General features: G+C 45.1%; 1 protein-coding gene across 2 annotated transcripts in view; it reads right to left on the bottom strand.

The window, feature by feature from the left end:
- arpp21 (cAMP-regulated phosphoprotein, 21) overlaps window positions 1-21,791 on the bottom strand; it is a 414,287-nt gene extending 392,496 nt beyond the window's left edge. Inside the window, exon 1 of one of the 2 annotated variants that reach the window (XM_063066324.1) lies at window positions 21,689-21,791. The gene's annotated coding sequence lies outside the window, so the exon portion shown is untranslated. The remainder of the gene's footprint in view (window positions 1-21,688) is intronic. The other variant, XM_063066333.1, reaches the window with a different exon arrangement.
- Between the last annotated feature and the right edge of the window lie 258 nt (window positions 21,792-22,049).

Raw genomic sequence — 22,049 nt, 5'->3', positions numbered from 1 at the left:
TTCCCAACCACTGATGTCAGGCTAACAGGTCCATAGTTTCCTTTCTGCTGCCTCCCACCCTTCTTAAATAGCGGAGTAACATTTGCAATTCTCCAGTCTTCTGGTACAATGCCAGAATCTATCAATTCTTGAAAGATCATTGTTAACATCTCCGCAATCTCTCCAGCTACTTCCTTCAGAACCCGAGGGTGCATTCTATCAGGTCCAGGAGATTATCCGTTCTCAGACCATTAAGCTTCCTGAGCTTCCTGAGTTGAAATTTTCACTGCACGTACTTCACTTCCCTGACAATCTTGAATCTCTGGTATACTGCAGATGTCTTCCACTGTGAAGACTGATGCAAAATACACATTCAGTTCTTCTGCCATCTCTGCATCTCTCATTACAATACCTTCAGTGCAATTTTCTTTTGGTCCTCCATCTACCCTCAACTCTCTTTTACCTTCTATATACTTAATAAAAAGCTTTTAGTATCTTCTTTGATATTATTAATTCCTTTCATAATTCATCCTTTCTTTCCTAAAGACCTTCTTTGGTTCCTTCAGCAAGTTTTTAACAGCTTTCCAATCCTCTATCTTCCTACCAGCTTTGGCTTCCCTGTATGCCCTCTGTTTTGCTTTTACTTGGGCTCTGACTTCACTTGTCAGATACAATAGTGTCCTTCTTCCATTTGAAAATTTCCTCTTATTTGGAATATATCTGTCTTGCACTTCCCTCATTTTTCGCAGAAACTCCAGCCATTGCTGCTCTGCTGTCCTTCCTGCTAGTGTCCCTTTCAACCTTGGCCAGTTTCCCTCTCATGCCATTGTAATTTCCTTTATTCCACTGAAATACAATACATTGGAATTTAGTTTCTCCTTCTCAAATTTCAAAGTGAACTCGATCATATAGTGATCACTGTTCCCTAAGGGTTCCTTAACCTGAAGCTCTCTTATCACCTCTGGATCATTGCACAACACCCAATCACGCACAGCTGATCCCCTAGTGAGCTCAACAACAAGCTGTTCTAAAAAGTCATCCCTTAGACATTCTACAAATTCTCTCTCTTGACGTCCAGTACTGGCCTGGTTTTTCCAATCCACTTTCATGTTAAAATCCCCAATGATTATCATGACATTGCCCTTCTGACACGCCTTTTCTATCTCCTGCTGTAATTTGTAATCCACATCCCGGTTGCTGTTTGGAAGCCTGTATACAACTGCCATTAGGGTCCTTTTACCCCTGTCATTTCTTAACTCAACCCATAGAAACTCTACACCTTCCAATCCTATGTCATCCCTTTCCAATGATTTAATATTATTTCTTATACACAGGGCCACACCAGCCCCTCTGCCGACTAACCTATCTTTCCGATACACCGTGACAAATCTGTTGGAATTCTTTGAGGAAATAACAAGCGGGATAGACAAAGGAGGGTCAGTAGATGTTATTTATTTGGATTTTCAGAAGTCCTTTGACAAGCTGTTGTACGTGAGGCTGCTTAGCAAAACAAGGGTCCATGGTATTACATGGCATTACATGGAGAGAAAATTAGCTGACTGGCAGGAGGCAAAGTACGAGAATATAGGGGACCTGTTCTGGTTGATTTTGGGACCGCTTCTTTTCAAGTAATACGCCAGAGATTTGGATGACAGAATCGATGGCTTTGTCAGCAAGTTTCGAAGATAGTTGGAGGGGCAAGTATTGTTGAGTAAGCAGGGAGTCTAGAGAAAGACTCAGACAGATTATGAGAATGGGTAAAGGAGTGGCAGAACGAATATAATGTAGGGAAACAACAGGAATTCTGCAGATGCTGGAAATTCAAGCAACACACATCAAAGTTGCTGGTGAACGCAGCAGGCCAAGCAGCATCTATAGGAAGAGGCGCAGTCGACGTTTCAGGCCGAGACCCTTCGTCAGGACTAAATGTATGGTCATGCACTTTGGGAGAAGGAATAATAGCAAACACTATTTTCTATATGGGAAGAAAAAGGACTTGAGGCTTCCTTAGAGGTTAACTTGCAGGTTGAATTGGTGGTAAGGAAGAGAAATACAGAGTTTGTTTTAATTTCGAGAGGACTATAGTATAAGATCAAGAATGCAACGTTGAGGCTTAGGTCAAACAGCAATTGGAGTACTGAGAGCGCTTATGGTTCCCTTATCTAAGAAAAGATGTGCTGGCATTGAAGAAGGTCCAAAGGAGGCTCATGAGAACGATTCTACGAATGAAAGGGTTAATACATGAGGAGCATTTGATGGTTTGGGCCTGTACCCGCTGGAGTTTAGAAGAATGAGGGAGGATCTCATTGAAACCAATTGAATATTGAAAGGCCTTGATAGAGTGGATGTGGAGAGGATGTTTCCTATAGTGGGAGAGTGTAGGACCAGAGGACGCAGGCTTTGAACAGAAGGATGTCCCTTTAGAACAAAAATGAGAAGGAATTTCTTAAGCCAGAGGGTAGTGAATCTATGGAATTCATTGCCACAGTTGTCTGTAGCAGCCTAGTCTTTGGGTTTATGTAAAGTGAAGGTTGATAGGTTGTTGATTAGATTGGGCGTCAAAAGCTCCAGGGAGACGGAAGGAGAATTGGGTCAAGAAGGAAAATAAATCAGCCATGATGAAATGGTGGAACAGATTCAGTGGGCCGTGCAGCCTAATTCTGTCTAATTGTGGTCTTATGGTCTCTTAAGCGAAGCAAAAAATGGAGAAGGTAATGAAATTTGCATGATATCTGAAAGCACTCTTTTCTCTACTTCCAAGAATCCATCAAGGAAAACCACCTATAAATTCAAAGAGTAATACATTGGCCCAATGAGTACACACCAGCCCATGACCTGCATATAGACATTTTCCCTTAGGGTCCTGTTAAAGCTTTCCTCTCTGTAGGAACAAACTGAAAGGTCACATGGAGCTGGTGTTCTAAATAACGGGTGATTCATTAAAAACCGGTTCGCACCAGGAAACCAGTTAAAGCTGAGCTCCCTCAGCATGAATTAGGTACAGCCTTTACATTCCCAGTTGACAAGATTACCAGCAAAACTACATCTTGGTGACAGAATGGTGGCTTTAATAAGTAACAGACTAAGTCTTGATGAGAGAATAAAATGATTATCCGCAGGTCCAGAAGTAAGTGCAATTTTCTATTACAGTAATGGGTGCACACTATAACATAATTAGTGAACTTCCTGAAACCTGGGTGTGGTCACTGCTGCATTCTATGTCTCTACTTCTCGGCTTTGTCTGCGGTTCCCTGTCCCCACGTTAGCACAATCCGGCATCCGTTTTGTGGCAGCAGTCCAGCGCAGCGCATCGCATCCCTCTGCAACACGTTCCAGGTTTTGGTTCTCCTTCCCTGGAAAAAGACTGTATACATTCACCCTGTCTATGCCAATCATGATTTTGTGCTCCTCTATAAAGTCACCCACACCCCCCAAGTTTCCTATGCTCTAAGGAATAGAAGTCCAAGCCTGCCCATCCTCAAATGGGATCTCACCATCTTCTTGTACAGTGCAACATGACTTCTTAATTTTTCTACTCGATGCTCCGACCAATGAAATCAAACTTTCTACACATACGTTTTCATTTCTTTTATTTACACAGTGTGGAACAGGCTCTTCTAGTCCAATGAGCTGCTCTGCCCACCAACTCACCCAGCCAGGATAATTTACAATGACCCATTAACCTACTTCCTCCTAGAGGACCACAACCCTGTCATAGGCTTTGGAGGCTTGAATGTCTTAATGACTCAGAGAGCTATGTTGGCTGGAGTCAGGGCCTTGTGCTTTAGCTCTTGGTACAGGTCAAAGTGTGGAGGCCAGACTGAGAGTGGTCCACCAGTCCTCCAGGTTTGGGGGTTCAGCTCAGGGCTAACAACCCTGACTGGTCAAATAAAACTGTGACAGAAACAGCAATAAAGAATTCTTTTAGATCTGAGTGTGATGGTATTCCTGAATTTCTACTGGGGATTTACATGACTGACGGTAGTGAAAATCGAGGGGAAGCTGCTGACATACTGAAGGAAGCCGTGAAGACTGGCAGAGATGGAGGACTTTCATTACTGCTCTAAACACCGGTGACATAATGGACAGTAAGTGAGTAATTAACCTACTCAACCGATACGTCTTTGGACTGTGGCAGGAAACCAGAGCACACAGAGGAAACCCACGCATTCATAGGGAGGTGGGTGGGAAAGGTAAAGGGCCGAAGATGAAAGAATCTGATAGGAGAGCAGAGTGGACCATAGGAGAAAGGGAAAGAGGAAGGGCACAAGGGAGATGAGAAGAAAAGGTCAGAGGCCAGAGCGGGGAATAGGAGAGGTGGAAACGTGGAGGGGGAGAAAACTCCCAAAGGAGAAATCGGTGTTCATGCCAATAATTTGGAGGCTACCAAGATGGAATATGAAGTGTTCCTCCTCCACTCTGAGAGTGGCCTCATCATGACACAAGGGGAGGCGGTGGACTGACATGTTGGAACAGGAAAGGGAATTGGAATTAAAATGGTTAGCCACCGGGAAATCTCACCTTTTGTGGATGGAGCAGAAGTACTCAACGAAACAGCCCTCCAATTTACTCTAGGTCTCCAGGTACCCTACTTGACAAATACAGATAACATTCCGGAGTGGCCGTGCGTGCTGCGTCGCGCCACCATCTTCTCCTCCTTTTTCGCTATTACACCTCAGGGCATTCTGGAGTTGGAGTTCAATTCTGATGCTGTCTGTAAGGAGTTTGTACATTCCCCCAATGACTGTGTAAGTTTACTCTGGTGCTCCAGTTTCCACCTAGAGTCCCAAGACTAATTAGGTTAATTGGTCATTGTAAATTGTCCTGTGACTAGGCTAAGGGAAATCTGCAGATGCTGGAAATCCAAAGCAACACACACAAAATGCTGGAGCAACTCAGCAGGTCAGGCAACATCTATGGAAAAGAGCAAACAGACGAGACCCTTCTTCAGGACTGGAAAGGAAGGGGACAGATGCTGAATGAGAAGATAGAGGGAGGCTGGCTGGAAGGTGATAGGTGAAGCCAGGATGGGAAAAGTCGAAGGCTGGAGAAGAAGGAATCTGATAGGAAAGGAGAGTGGACCATAGGAAAGAGGGAAGGGGGAAGGGACCCAGGGGGAAGTGATAGGCAGGTAAGAAGAAGTAAAAAAGTCAGAATGGGAAACGTGGGGTGGGGGGGGAAATTTTTGTTCAGCAGAAGAAATCGATATTCATGCCATCAGGTTGGAGGCTACCCAGACAGAAACATAGAAACATAGAAAATAGGTGCAGGAGTAGGCCATTCGGCCCTTCGAACCTGCACCAGCATTCAGTATGATCATGGCTGATCATCCAACTCAGAACCCTATACCTGTCTTCCCTCCATACCCCCTGATCCCTTTAGCCGCAAGGGCCATATCTAACTCCCTCTTAAATATAGCCAATGAACTGGCCTTAACTGTTTCCTGTGGCAGAGAATTCCACAGATTCACCACTCTCTGTGTGAAAAAATATTTCCTCATCTCGGTCCTAAAAGGCTTCCCCTTTATCCTCAAACTGTGACCCCTCGTTCTGGACTTCCCCAACATCGGGAACAATCTTCCTGCATCTGGCCTGTCCAATCCCTTTAGAATTTTATACGTTTCAATCAGATCCCCCCTCAATCTTCTAAATTCCAGAAACGATAAGCCTAGTCGATCCAGTCTTTCATCATATGAAAGTCCTGCCATCCCAGGAATCAATCTGGTGAACCTTCTTTGTACTCCTTCTATGGCAAGGATGTCTTTCCTCAGATTAGGGGACCAAAACTGCACACAATACTCCAGGTGTGGTCTCACCAAGGCCTTGTACAACTGCAGTAGTACCCCCCTGCTCCTGTACTCGAATCGTCTTGCTATAAATGCCAGCATACCATTTGCCTTTTTCACCGCCTGCTGTACCTGCATGCCCACTTTCAATGACTGGTGTACAATGACACCCAGGTGTCGTTGCACCTCCCCTTTTCCTAATCGGCCACCATTCAGATAATAATCTGTTTTCCTGTTTTTTCCACCAAAGTGGATAACCTCACATTTATCCACATTAAATTGCATCTGCCATGAATTTGCCCACTCACCTAACCTATCCAAGTCACCCTGCATCCTCTTAGCATCCTCCTCACAGCTAGAACTGCCACCCAGCTTCGTGTCATCCGCAAACTTGGAGATGTTGCATTTAATTCCCTTGTCTAAGTCATTAATATATATTGTAAACAACTGGGGTCCCAGCACTGAGCCTTGCGGTACCCCACTAGTCACTGCCTGCCATTCTGAAAAGGTCCCGTTTATTCCCACTCTTTGCTTCCTGTCTGTCAACCAATTCTCTATCCACATCAATACCTTACCCCCAATACCGTGTGCTTTAAGTTTGCACACTAATCTCCTGTGTGGGACCTTGTCAAAAGCCTTTTGAAAATCCAAATATACCACATCCACTGGTTCTCCCCCATCCACTCTACTAGTTACATCCTCAAAAAATTCTATGAGATTCGTCAGACATGATTTTCCTTTCACAAATCCATGCTGACTTTGTGCGATGATTTCACTGCTTTCCAAATGTGCTGTTATCACATCTTTGATAACTGACTCTAGCATTTTCCCCACCACCGATGTTAGGTTAACCGGTCTATAATTCCCCGGTTTCTCTCTCCCTCCTTTTTTAAAAAGCGGGATTATATTAGCCACCCTCCAATCCTCAGGAACTAATCCAGAATCTAAAGAGTTCTGAAAAATTATCACTAATGCATCCACTATTTCTTGGGTTACTTCCTTAAGCACTCTGGGATGCAGACCATCTGGCCCTGGGGATTTATCTGCCTTTAAACCCTTCAATTTACCTAACACCACTTCCCTACTAACATGTATTTCCCTCAGTTCCTCCATCTCACTAGACCCTCGGTCCCCTACTATTTCTGGAAGATTATTTATGTCCTCCTTAGTGAAGACAGACCTTAGTGAAGTAGTTATTCAATTTGTCTGCCATGTCCTTGTTCCCCATGATTCAATTCACCTGTTTCTGACTGTAAGGGACCTACATTTGTCTTAACCAATCTTTTTCTTTTCACATATCTATAAAAGCTTTTACAGTCAGTTTTTACGTTCCCTGCCAGTTTTCTCTCATAATCTTTTTTCCTTTTCCTAATTAAGCCCTTTGTCCTCCTCTGCTGGACTCTGAATTTCTCCCATTCCTCAGGTGTGCAGCTTTTTCTGGCTAACTTGTATGTTTTTTCTTTGGCATTGATACTATCCCTAATTTCCCTTGTCAGCCACGGGTGCACTACCTTCCTTGGTTTATTCTTTTGCCAAACTGGGATGAACAATAGACTCGCAAACACGAGGAATTCTGCAGATGCTGGAAATTCAAGCTGCGGTAAACCATGTATTTATGTTGTAACTTGGTTGCCTGTCTGGACACACCCCTCTGCTGACTGCCCCTGTGGCCCCTCCCACAGAGTCCTGTATAAAGGTGTTCGACTTCCCCCTCACCCTCAGTCCGGGGGCAGACACTCACTGTGGACGTCGTATTGTACAGCGAAGAAAAGCCTTTCAGTATTTTATCAAACCTCAGTTTTGGAGTAATTGAAGGTGCTTCAATTTTATTCACTGTACATTTTAAAACATGGAACAGGCCCTGAGACCAGAAAAATTAGACCTCCACCACATTCCCCCTCTCTGCCGAGGCCCACACGGCCTTCAACCGCATAAAAGGGGACATTGCCAAAGCAGCAATGCATGCGGTGGACGAGGTCATTCCCTTCCAAGTAGAGAGTGACGCCTCCGACTTTGCGCTGGCTGCTACCCTCAACCAGGCAGGAAGACCAGTGGCGTTCTTCTCCCGTACCCTTCAAGGCCCTGAAATTCGGCACTCTGCGGTAGAGAAAGAGGCCCAGGCCATAGTGGAAGCTATAAGGCACTGGAGGCACTATCTTGCCGGCAAAAGGTTCACCCTGCTAACTGACCAGCGCTCAGTTGCGTTCATGTTTAATAATCAGCAGCGGAGCAAAATCAAAAATGATAAAATTCTGAGGTGGAGAATCGAACTCTCCACCTACAACTATGACATCATGTACAGGCCTGGGAAGCTCAACGAGCCCTCCGATGCCCTATCCCGGGTAACATGTGCCAGCGTGCAGATCGACCGGCTATACGCCCTACATGTAGACCTTTGCCACCCGGGAGTCACCCGGCTTTTCCACTTCATGAAAGCCCGGAACCTGCCTTACTCCCTTGAGGAGATCAGGATGATGACCAGGGACTGCCAAGTCTGCGCAGAGTGCAAACCGCACTTCTACCGACCCGAAAAGGCACCACTCATCAAGGCCACCCGCCCCTTTGGGCGACTGAGTGTTGACGTTAAGGGCCCCCTTCCCTCCACCGACGCAATGTGTACTTTCTTAACGTAATTGACGAGTACTCGCGGTTCCCCTTCGCCATCCCCTGCCCCGACACCACTACCACGTCAGTTATAAAAGCCCTGCGCAAGCTCTTCACTCTGTTCGGATACCCATGCTATATCCACAGTGACAGAGGGTCCTCGTTTATGAGTGACGAGCTGCGCCAATATCTACTGGCTAGGGGAATTGCAACCAGTAGGACCGCGAGCTATAATCCCCGGGGGAATGGACAGGTAGAGAAGGAGAATGGCACAGTGTGGAAAGCCACACTCTTAGCCCTCAGGTCAAAGGGACTGTCGGTCTCCCGCTGGCAGGAGGTCCTTCCCGAGGCACTCCATTCCATCCGCTCCCTGTTACGCACGGCCACCAATGCCACCCCTCATGAGCGGCTCTTTTCTTTTCCCAGAAAATCGACCACTGGAGCCACCCTACCAACTTGGCTGACGTCCCCGGGGCCAGTGCTGCTCCAGAAACATGCGAGGAGCAATAAATACTCCCCGATGGTCGAGAGGGTTCACTTACTTCATGCGAACCCCCAGTATGCCTACGTGGTTTTACCTGATGGGCGGGAGGACACGGTCTCCATCCACGACCTGGTGCCCGCAGGAGCTCCGGGCCCCTACCCTGAACACTCTGTGGTGACTATTGACCCCATACCCACCAATGTATGTACCTACGAGACACCGCGCGCCCCAAACCCTACACAGACACCACACGACACTCCCATACCGGGCGCGACGCACACGCACGAGGGATTACCGACGCCTAGCGTGCTGGCACCTGAAGTCAGGCCGGAGCCAGCACAACCGCCATCGCCGGTGCTACGTAGATCACAGCGACGGACTCGACCGCCTGATAGACTTAACCTGTAAATATACTTCTTGTAAATATTGTCAGTCACTTCACCCCGCGGGACTCTTTTTAAAAAAAGGAGGGGTGAATGTGGTAAACCATGTATATATGTTGTAACTCGGTTACCTGTCTGGACACACACCTCTGCTGACTGCCCCTGTGGCTCCTCCCACAGAGTCCTGTATAAAGGTGTTCGCCTTGCCCCTCCCCCTCAGTCCGGGGGCAGACACTCACTGTGGATGTCGTATTGTACAGCGAATAAAAGCCTTTCGGTATTTTACCAAACCTCAGTCTTTTGGAGTAATTGAAGGTGCTTCACAAACAACACACATCAAAGTTGCTGGTGAACGCAGCAGGCCAGGCAGCATCTCTAGGAAGAGGTACCGTTAACGTGTCGGGCTGAGACCTTTAATCAGGACTAACTGAAGGAAGAGCTAGTAAGAGATTTGAAAGTGGGAGGGGGAGGGGGAGATAAAAAATAGACTATAACAATAGACTATAAGGTATTGCCCCTCCCCTGGGGTGGCCTCATTTTAGCAGGCGGAGGCCATGGATCGACACTTCAGAAAGGGAATGGGATTGAGAATTAATACATTTGGTCACTGGAAAGTCCCGCTTGTGGTTAAATATAGGTGGGTTGCTGGGCCTTGTTGGTCTGGAAGGGGCTGTTTCGTGCTGTATCTGAATAGAAGAAATAAATTAAGTCAGGACTGGAAAGGAAGGGGGCAAGAAGCCAGAATGAGCAGCAGTGGAGGGGGGGAATCAGAACGAGCGGGAAGGTGATAGGTGAAGCCAGGTGAGGGGAAAAGGTAGGTAGGTGGGAGGGAAGCAGTGAAGTGGAATGCTCAGAGGTGATAGGCAGAAGAAGCAAAATGCTGATGAAGAAGGAATCTGATAGGACAGGAGAATGAACCATGGGGGAAAGCAGACAGGATAAATCTATTCTCTGTTGCAGGTGAAGGCAGAACACAAATATGCCATTGCTTAGAGAAATGAACACTTAAATGATAACCTGCAGTGGGCAGCTTCTCAAATCCAAATTAGAAACATACCAATGCAAAACAGATAATGCAGATACATTAGGGACATTCAATAATGGGTGACTTCAATCTGCATGTAGATTGGGTGAACCAAATTGGTAAAGGTGCTGAGGAAGAGGATTTCTTGGAATGTATGCGGGATGGTTTTTTGAACCAACATGTCGAGGAACCAACTAGAGAGCAGGCTATTCTGGACTGGGTTTTGAGCAATGAGGAAGGGTTAATTAGCGATCTTGTCATGAGAGGCCCCTTGGGTAAGAGTGACCATAATATGGTGGAATTCTTCATTAAGATGGAGAGTGACATAGTTAATTCAGAAACAAAGGTTCTGAACTTAAAGAGGGGCAACTTTGAAGGTATGAGACGTGAATTAGCTAAGATAGACTGGCAAATGACACTTAAAGGATTGACGGTGGATATGCAATGGCAAGCATTTAAAGGTTGCATGGATGAACTACAACAATTGTTCATCCCAGTTTGGCAAAAGAATAAATCAAGGAAGGTAGTGCACCCGTGGCTGACAAGAGAAATTAGGGATAGTATCAATTCCAAAGAAGAAGCGTACAAATTAGCCAGAGAAAGTGGCTCACCTGAGGACTGGGAGAAATTCAGAGTTCAGCAGAGGAGGACAAAGGGCTTAATTAGGAAGGGGAGAAAAGATTATGAGAGAAAACTGGCAGGGAACATAAAAACGGACTGTAAAAGCTTTTATAGATATGTAAAAAGGAAAAGACTGGTAAAAACAAATGTAGGTCCCCTACAGACATAAACAGGTGAATTGATTATGGGGAGCAAGGACATGGCAGACCAATTGAATAATTACTTTGGTTCTGTCTTCACTAAGGAGGACATAAATAATCTTCCAGAAATAGTAGGGGACAGAGGGTCCAGTGGGATGGAGGAACTGAGCGAAATACATGTTAGTAGGGAAGTGGTGTTAGGTAAATTGAAGGGATTAAAGGCAGATAAATCCCCAGGGCCAGATGGTCTGCATCCTAGAGTGCTTAAGGAAGTAGCCCAAGAAATAGTGGATGCATTAGTGATAATTTTTCAAAACTCGTTAGATTCTGGACTAGTTCCTGAGGATTGGAGGGTGGCTAATGTAACTCCACTTTTTAAAAAAGGAGGGAGAGAGAAACCGGGGAATTATAGACCGGTTAGCCTAACGTCGGTGGTGGGGAAACTGCTGGAGTCAGTTATCAAGGATGTGATAACAGCACATTTGGAAAGCGGTGAAATGATCGGACAAAGTCAGCATGGATTTGTGAAAGGAAAATCATGTCTGACGAATCTCATAGAATTTTTTGAGGATGTAACTAGTAGAGTGGATAGGGGAGAACCAGTGGATGTGGTATATTTGGATTTTCAAAAGGCTTTTGACAAGGTCCCACACAGAAGATTAGTGTGCAAACTTAAAGCACACGGTATTGGGGGTAAGGTATTGGTGTGGGTGGAGAATTGGTTAGCAGACAGGAAGCAAAGAGTGGGAATAAACGGGACCTTTTCAGAATGACAGGCGGTGACTAGTGGGGTACCGCAAGTCTCAGTGCTGGGACCCCAGTTGTTTACAATATATATTAATGACTTGGATGAGGGAATTAAATGCAGCATCTCCAAGTTTGCGGATGACACGAAGCTGGGTGGCAGTGTTAGCTGTGAGGAGGATGCTAAGAGGATGCAGGGTGACTTGGATAGGTTGGGTGAGTGGGCAAATTCATGGCAGATGCAATTTAATGTGGATAAATGTGAAGTTATCCACTTTGGTGGCAAAAATAGGAAAACAGATTATTATCTGAATGGTGGCCGATTAGGAAAAGGGGAGGTGCAACGAGACCTGGGTGTCATTATACACCAGTCATTGAAAGTGGGCATGCAGGTACAGCAGGCGGTGAAAAAGGCGAATGGTATGCTGGCATTTATAGCAAGAGGATTCGAGTACAGGAGCAGGGAGGTACTACTGCAGTTGTACAAGGCCTTGGTGAGACCACACCTGGAGTATTGTGTGCAGTTTTGGTCCCCTAATCTGAGGAAAGACATCCTTGCCTTAGAGGGAGTACAAAGAAGGTTCACCAGATTGATTCCTGGGATGGCAGGTCTTTCATATGAAGAAAGACTGGATGAACTGGGCTTGTACTCGTTGGAATTTAGAAGATTGAGGGGGGATCTGATTGAAACATATAAGATCCTAAAGGGATTGGACAGGCTAGATGCAGGAAGATTGTTCCCGATGTTGGGGAAGTCCAGAACGAGGGGCCACAGTTTGAGGATAGAGGGGAAGCCTTTTAGGACCGAGATTAGGAAAAACTTCTTCACACAGAGAGTGGTGAATCTGTGGAATTCTCTGCCATAGGAAACAGTTGAGACCAGTTCATTGGCTATATTTAAGAGGGAGTTAGATATGGCCCTTGTGGCTACGGGGGTCAGGGGGTATGGAGGGAAGGCTGGGGCGGGGTTCTGAGTTGGATGATCAGCCATGATCATAATAAATGTCGGTGCAGGGTCAAAGGGCCGAATGGCCTACTCCTGCACCTATTTTCTATGTTTCTATTTAAGAAACTCTTGGGTGATAGAAGAATGGAAGAATATATAGGAGGGAAGAACTAATTTGATCTTAGAGTTAGTTGAAAGATCAGTACAACATTGTGGGCCGAAGGGCCTGGAATTGGATGTACAAGGGTCAGACAGGTGGGGCAGTGAAGAAGGCAGATGGCACACTTGCCTTTAGTGGTCAGGGCACTGAGTACAAGAGTCAAGGAGCCATGTTGCAACTAGATTTCCACACTGAACTGCTCATGGAATAATGGTGAATGTATTCCGGTCCACTTCCATCTCAGTCCACATTGCATTGGTCAGTATGAGCAGAGCACAGAGCAAGATCCGCACATGTACGCCGTTTGCATTAACAACCAACACAACTCAAGGATATGCTGGGATCAGCCTACAAATGTTGCCACGCGTTCTGGAACCAACCTACAGTCTCAGGCACACATGTACAGTATGCATAGACTAGCTGCCCACAATGTTTGCAAAGCACTGTGCTTGTCAATGCGAAGCGAAGTTTGAGTTTGTAAACCTGGCTAAAGCAAAGGTTGTTGGGAGCAGCGAGGGTGGAGCCTCAGGGAGGGGTGTGGGACAGGTGGCAGAGAAGGTGTGCCAGGGGTGGGTTGGTGTAGGTGCAGACACACCCAGCCCTGAGACACCAGGCAGGGTCGTTTGATTCTAAACAATTGGTTTATTGATCATTACAGAATTTCTCTCTGGCGCTTCCCACTGCCTCCCTTCTCCCTTTCCCAACCAGGATTCCCCTCTCCCTGCCCCCTTCCCACTCTCAGTCACAATAGAGACCCATATCAGAATCAGGTTCATCATCACTCACATATGTCGTGAAATTAGTTTTAATTTGTGGCAGCATTACAGTGCAATGCACTAAATTACTACAGCGCCCTGGGCATATGTATGTGCCTAAGACTTTTGCAAGTACTGTAGCGTGCCCATAAGGTTCAGCAGAATAACACAAGCAACCTCAACATCAACACCACAGCAGCAAAACAAGCCTCCTTCCTCCCTCCCACCTACGCATCTACTCCAAACATCCCACCCTGCAAAACTCATTTCAGGGAGGTAGCACCATCAATTTGCGGGAGACTCCCGGAACTTCCAGGAGATGTGCGATGTCTGCAAAAGAGTAGCTCCTTAGCAGCTAGCCAGCTAGTTTAAATAACGTTAGCTATGCGAATGAACGAATGACACCTGTTAAACTCACCTCAACATGTCTTTTACAGTCTTAACCCACTATGGGCAATAGAAAAGTCACTGTTGCAAACAGTGCAGCGAGCAACACTGTCATTATTTTTGATCTCTATTAGGCAGGGGTATACCTTAGGGTAGTCTGGGGTGACGTACATTTTATATTTTCTTTTTTTGGAACACTCTGCCATGGCGCACTCTCTCTCTCGCTCTCTCTCATGCTCTCTCTCTCGCTCTTGCACTCTCTCACTTGCTCACTCTCAAAAAAATTGATTTCCGGCATATTGTATAATAATTTGTGGGCATCAGGGAGCCAATATTAATATGGGGGAGACTCCCGGAACTTCCGGGAGAGGTGGGATGTCTGCTACTCACTCACACACAGACAGACCTCCGACCCCAGGACAGGTTTCTTGGCCTCCAACCTCCAACCTCTGGCCCAGATTTGTAGACTCACAGACATACCAGGCCTCAGCTTCCAGACTGTCTAACTTCGGTCTTTGAACTTTGGATTTTGACTTTCAGGCTTTTGGGAGATAGTAGGCCTCTGTGAGGTTGCAGGCATCTTCTGCCGAGAGTGAACTCTGGTTATGGCTGTGGCGTGGACGGGTGACAATGGACATCAGTGGATGTTTGGATGGCCCTGGTTGCTGGGTCCCAGGGCCTGCTATCCATGTGAACAGGAGGCACGGGGACCGGACAGTGCATGGACAGGATGGTGAAGAAGGCATATTGCACGCTTCGCTTCAATGATCAGGGGAACAAGTACAAGTGTCAGGAAGAAATGCTGTGGCTGTATAAGATTTCAGTTAGGCCACACTTGGAGTACGGTGTGCAATTCTGGTTGTCTCATTACAAGAATGATGCTTTGGAGAGGGTGGAGAAGAAAGATACCAGGATGCTGCCTGGATTAGAGGGCATAAGCTAATAAGGGGAGATTGGAAAAAGTTGGGTTGTTTTCTTTGAAGCATCCGGGGCTGACAGGATACCTGATAGTTCATTAGATCATGAGCGAAATAGGGAGAGTAAGATCGTGGCCTGCAGTTCAGGGTCCTGTCATCAGCTAGTCGGGAGTCAATACTGAGGGGCAGAGTCCGAAGGTCAATTGGAGGTCTGGAAGTCAAAACCCAATGGCTGAACAATCCACCACCAGCTCCCATGGCTTCATGTGACCCTGATTGGGAGGCTAGCAGGTGCTACACCTTGCCCAAGGATGACTTACAGGCTAGTGGAGGGATGGAGCACCTTACACCTCCTTTGGTAGTGATGTATCTCCACCCCGCTACCTTTATGTTTCAATGTACACGTGACAAACAAATAAATTTGAATCTAAATCTTTTTTTTCTCCAGAGTAAAATTCCAAGGACTAGAGGACAAATATTTAAGTTCAGAGGGAGAATGTTTAAAAGGAATGTGTTCAGTTTCAGTCACCCAACAATAGGAAAGATGCCATTAAACTGGAAAAAATACTGCGGAGATTCACATGGATGTCATTGGGATATGAGGAACAGATATATGGAGGGAGGTTGAGCAGGTTGGGACCTTTTTCACAGGAGCAAAGGAGAACGAGGCAAGATCTTACAAGGGTGTATAAAATTATGAAGGGCATAAATTGGTGAATGCACACAGCCTTTTTCTGAGGGTTGGGGAATCAAAAATGAAAGGGCTTAGGTCTTTGGGTGGCTGGAGTCAACTGTCTTGTAAAGACACTGGCCACAAGAAGCCAGTAGCAAACCACTTCTGTAGAAAAATTTGCCAAGAACAATCATGGTCAAAGACCATGATCAGCCATGTCATACAATAATGATCACCGTCATCTAGGAAAAGATATTCTGGAGTCAGAGAAGGTCCAGAGAAGGTTGGCGAGAATGATCCTGGAATTTAAGGTGTTAATAGAGGAGGAGCATTTCATAGCTCTGAGCCTTTATCCACAGGAGTTTAGAAGAACGAGGGGGGGATCTCATTGAAACAAACCAAATGTTGACATGCTTAAATAGGGTAGACATGGAGAGAACGTTTCCTATAGTGGGGGAGTCTAGGACTAGAGGGCACAGCCTCAGAATAGAGGGTGCTGAATCTATAGAATTCATTGCCACAGATAGCTGCGGTATATCAGCATCAAAATCAGTTTGAATATCATTGGCATATACGTGCCTTGTGGGCGGCCTCAGGAGAGACAAAGGCTACGCAAGTAAACCAAGACAGCAAATCCAGAGTGGAGTCCCTAAGGCGGCTAGATTTTATTGAACATCTTTCTGGCAGCTCCTGCAGCCAAGCTGGTGCCAAACGTATTGCTTCATAAGCTTTCCTTTGGACTACACTGGTGAGGCCGAGAGGGGGATCTCAATGACTGGGCATCTCAGGATCTCCATACCTTTGACCCAGGCTCGTGATGATGACCATCATCACCCATTGCCCTTCGAGACAGACGGATGCCAACCAACTATATTGTGAAATATTTTGTTTTGTGGCAGCAGTACATTGCAATGCATAATTTAAAAATATAAATTACAATTAGAAACGTATAAAAATAAACTTAATAAGTGGTGCAAAAAGAGAGCAATAAAAGAAAAAGAAACAAAAAAAATATGATTGCCCACGACGTACAACATATGATGATGGTATTGATAATGATCGTTTTAAGTTGAGAGGGGAAAGGATTATTAGGAACCTGAGGAGCAATTTTTTTTCCAGCTAGAAAGTGGTCAGTATGGGGAATGAGTGGCCGGACAGAGGGAGTGGTCAGTATGGGGAATGAGTGGCCGGACAGAGGGAGCGGTCAGTATGGGGAATGAGTGGCCGGACAGAGGGAGTGGTCAGTATGGGGAACGAGTGGCCGGACAGAGGGAGTGGTCAGTATGGGGAATGAGTGGCCGGACAGAGGGAGTGGTCAGTATGGGGAATGAGTGGCTGGACAGAGGGAGTGGTCAGTATGGGGAACGAGTGGTCAGACAGAGGGAGTGGTCAGTATGGGGAATGAGTGGCCGGACAGAGGGAGTGGTCAGTATGGGGAATGAGTGGCCGGTCAGAGGGAGTGGTCAGTATGGGGAACGAGTGGCCGGACAGAGGGAGTGGTTAGTATAGGGAACGAGTGGCCGGACAGAGGGAGTGGTCAGTATAGGGAATGAGTGGCCGGACAGAGGGAGTGGTCAATACAGGGAATGAGACAACAACTGTTGCCTGGATGCTTCCCCAGTCACAGCTTTATGGGAGAGTGGTAAAGAGAAAGCCACTGTCGAAAAATATCTCACATGAAGTCATGGGTAGAGTTTTCCAGAAGGCATGGGGGAGATTCTAAAGTCAGCTGGAAGTAGGTTCTATAGTCTAGTGAAAACAAAATCGAGCTTTTTGTCCATCAGGCTAAACACTTATGTTTGGCACATCATCAAAAACACACCATCCCTACCGTGAAGCATGGTGGTGGCTGCATCATGCTGTGGGGATGATTCACTGCAGCAGGCCCTGGAAGGCTTATGAAGGTAGAGGGTAAAAAGAATGCAGCAAAGTACAGGGAAATCCTGGAGGAAAACCTGATGCAGTCTGCAAGAGAACTGCCACTTGTGAGAAGATTTGGTTTCCATCAAGACAATGACCTCAAGCATAAAGTCAAAGCTACACAGGAATGGCTTAAAAACAGCAAAGTTAATGTCCTGGAGTGGCCAAGTCACAGTCCAGACCTCAATCTAATTGAGAATTTATGACTGGACATGAGAAGGTCTGTTCACTCATGATCCCCATGCAATCTGACGGAGCTTGAGCAGTTTTGTAAAGAAGAATGGGGAAAAATTGCAGTGTCCAGCTGTGCAAAGCTGATAGAGACCTATGCACACAGACTCAAGGCTGCAATTGATGCCAAAGGTGCATCTACTAAATACTGACTTGAAGGGGGTGAATACTTATGCAATCAATTGTTGATCAGTGTCAAAAAATCCAAATTAAATCCACTGTGATTCAATGTTTTAAAACAATAAAACATGACAATTTCCAAGGGGGTGAATACTTTTTATGGGCACTGTACACAGTACAGTATTGGAACACACAAAATGCTGGAGGAACTCAGAAGATCAGGCAGCAGCTCTGGAGGGAAATGAAGGTGAACAGTTACAGTTTGGGGCAACACAGTAGTGTAGTGGTTTGCACAATGCTTTACAGTACCAGTGACCTAGGTTCAATTCCCACTGCTGTTCTGTAAGGAGTTAGTATATTCTTCCTGGGACCGTGTGGGTTTTCTCTGGGTGCTACAGTTTCCTCCCGCAGTCCAAAGACCGACAGGTCAGTAGGTTAATTGGTCATTGTAAATTGTCCTATGTTTAGGCTAGGATAAGGTAGATGGGTTCCTGAATCATTGAGTGTGTGCCTTCAGGCTCCTCTACCTCCTTCCTAATGGTAGCAATGAGAAAAGGACATGTCTCGGATGGTGGGGGTCCTGACTGATAGATGCCACCTTTTTGAGACATCACTTCTTGAAGACGTCCTGGATACTATGGAGGTTAGTGCCCATGATGGAACTGACTAAGTTTACAACTCTCTGCAGCTCTTCTCAATCCTGTGCATCATCCCCATACCAGATGGTGATGTAGCCAGTTAGAATGCTCTCCACCGTACATCTGTAGAGACTTGCAAAGTGTCTTTGCTGCCATACCAAATCTCCTCAAACTCCTAATAAAGTATAACCACGGTCGTGCTATCTTTGTAGCTGTATCGATATGTTGGGACCAGGCTAGGTCCTCAGAGATATTGACACCCAGGAACTTGACAGTGCTCACTCTTTCCACTTCTGATCCCTTGCTGAGGACTGGTGTGTGTTCCCTCCTCCTACCCTTTCTGAAATCCACAACCAGTACTTTGGTCTTACTGTGTTTGAATACAAATTTTTTGCTGTGACACCAATCAACTAGCAAGCACATCTTACTCCTATGCACTCTGTCATCTCCATCTGAGGTTCTACCAACAATGGTTGTATCATCAGCAAATTTATAGATGGCATTTGAGTGGCACCTAGCCACACAGTCATGGGTATATAGAGAGTAGGGCCATGGGCTAAGCACACACCCCTGAAGTGAGCCAGTGTTGATCGTCATCGAGGTGAAGATGTTATTTCCAATACTTTTTGTTAGGAAGTTGAGGATCCAGTTGCAGAGGGAGGTACAGAGGCCCAGGTTCTGTAGATTTTTGAGCAGCACTGTAGGAATGGTGGTGTTAAACGCTGAGCTGCAGTCAGTAAGTAGCATCCTAACACAGGTATTTGTATTGCCCAGGTGATCTAAATAAAGCTAATCTCTGTCTTTAAAACAATATGCTTTAAAAGAGAGGAGGGTGAAATTTATCTTAGAATACGTCAAAAGGTCGGCAGGACATCATGGGCCGAAGGGCCAGTACTGTCCTGTGAAGTTCCATGTTCGGTGTTTGAACTGTTCGGAAATAATGATTTTGTTCTCAGAGGGAAAATCGGTGCCTGGTGAGCTCTTGACTGGATTTGCAACAATGAAAATCATGGAAAAGACAGCTGTTGCTTAAAACTCTAGCCTGGCATATTCCAATTATCGAAGACAGTTTCTATTAATAACACAACAGCCTCTGGGCATACCAGTTCCCACTTGCTTAGTGGGGCAGAGGAAGGAACTGAATCTCTTTTATTATTAAATAACAGTTTTTAACTCTTAATGTTGGAGTCAATAATCCCTTCACAAATTGGATTAGTACAGGATTACTTCTTAAATGCAAATAAACTACAAGGGTTCAGAAAAATGTACATAATCTTCAAACCAGTTGTGATATTTAGTGCTTAATATTTATTAATACTACCATGAACCATAACTCTCTGGAATAAAATTGCCAAAAACATTTTCTTAATTGAAGCTGAGGCCAAATAGCAAAAAAAACCCCACAAAATTAAGATTTAGGTTCAACATTTCAAAGATTAAAGTAAATTGATCATTAAAGGATCAAGGATCAACTTTATTAGTGATATACATACATACAGTGGCCACTTTATTAGGTGCACCTGTACACCTGCTCATTAATGCAAATATCTGATCAGCCAATCATGTGGTAACAACTCAATGCATAAAAGCATGCCGACACGGTCAAGAAGTTCAGTTGCTGTTCTGACTAAACATCAGAATCTGGAAGTAATGTGATCTAAGTGACTTTGACTGTGGAATGATTGTTGGTGCCAGACAGGCTGGTTTGAGTATCTCGGAAACTGCTGATCTCCTGGGATTTTCACGCACAACTGTCTGTAGAGTTTACAGAGAATGGCTCGAGAAACAGGAAACATCTAGTGAGCAGCAGTTCTGTGGGTGAAGATGACTTGTTAATGAGAGAGGTCAGAGGAGAATTGCCAGACTGGCTCAAGCTGACAGGAAGGCGATAGTAACTCAAATAAGCATGTGGCACAACAGTGCTGTGTGGAAGAGCATTCCTGAATGCACAACATATTGAACCTTAATGTGAATGGGCTGCAGCAGCAGAAGATCACAAACACAGTGACCACATTTTAGGTACCTAATAAAGTGTGTAAAATATGTATATGTTAGCACATATTATCTCGAGATTCATTTTCTTGCAGACGTTCACAGGAAAAGACCAATTAGAACAACTGATCTGAGAAAATGGAGGTAATTTACTCTTATCATATCCTACACCTTTTTATTCCTAAGTAAAGCAACTCATAGCAAAAAGAAATCTAAATCAAACCTGAAAGAATCTACTAGACCAGGGGTTCCCAGCCTGGGGTCTATGGACCCCTCTAATGGCAAGGCTCCATGGCATAAAAGAGGTTGAGAGCCCCTGTACTAGACTGTCTTTTTCACATCAATATTCAAAAAATCTAAGGATTTTCTCCAGCACAGGAATGAATTGCATGCCAACATGCAATGTAATTTCACTTCCTTTATATAACAAGGTCTATTGAACTCCCTGCCACCACCCAGATCTCATCACACAGGAGGCACTGGTGGCATTATGCTTAACTTTTTACCTTGTGTCATAAATGCACCTTATTATTTGTTAATTTATTTGTGATAATATTACTTTATGTGTTGTGTTTGTGCATTATATGTACTGTGTAGTCTGTGGAAGCATTGTTTTGTTTGGCGGTATACATGTGTACGGTTGAATGACAATCAGTTTGAACTTGAACTTTCCCAAACACAATGCTTTATCGCAGATATGGACATTTCTGGGAAATCAACAACAGTGCTTGGAAGCAGAAATGACAGTTAGTCAGACGTGATTATTATTACCCTTAGACTTATTCTCTAGGCTTCAGTTTTACCAACTCACACGGGTCAACAACATAAGACTGTATTTAGCCAGAATCAACAAGTTCAAAACAGACAGCGATCAGGTGAATTTAGCTCTAATTACTTCAGTTTTGGAGCCTATTCAAATAATCAGTTGCAGCTGACATACCGTATGTACAAACCAGTCTGCAGATTATTAGCAGAGATTTAATGTCTGCTAATTTAATAACACATCGACACTAGCTTTCGATCTTCGCTACAGATCTTGGATAATATTACTGAAAAGTTTCCAGAGATCAGACTTTTGCTCCCTTTAGGCACCATGTAATAGTCTCACTATATACGGCTGTTCACCCAAATCACTCACCCCGAGTTAAACACAAACTCAGATTTCAGCTTTAAGATGTTACTCACCTCACCCACGAAAGGAACAGATGAAGTTCTGAAAGTTATGAAAATACAGATCCTTCCTGATGGAACTGTTTGGACTTTGCCAAGCCGACGGCACGAGGGTTTGCGAGATACCAAATGCAGAGCTGTGCAGCACCTGTTCTGAGACATACAGAGACAATCAGCCATTTGACCACAATTAACCAATCACACTGAAGGGCTGAAATAGAATAGTTCTGACTTGCTTACACTTTCTAGCAGAGGGTTTAATGAAGGTTTTGATGTGTCCATCTTGTTTTCCTCAATATCTTGCACATTACAGCCATTTCTGAAGTTTAAAAAGCAGAAGTCACACACATTATTTATTTATTGAGATACAGTGTGG

The sequence above is a fragment of the Mobula hypostoma genome, chromosome 1 (assembly GCF_963921235.1).
Source record: "Mobula hypostoma chromosome 1, sMobHyp1.1, whole genome shotgun sequence".
NCBI classification, from domain to species: Eukaryota; Metazoa; Chordata; class Chondrichthyes; order Myliobatiformes; family Myliobatidae; genus Mobula; species Mobula hypostoma.
This window is presented reverse-complemented; position numbering and strand designations above follow the sequence as displayed.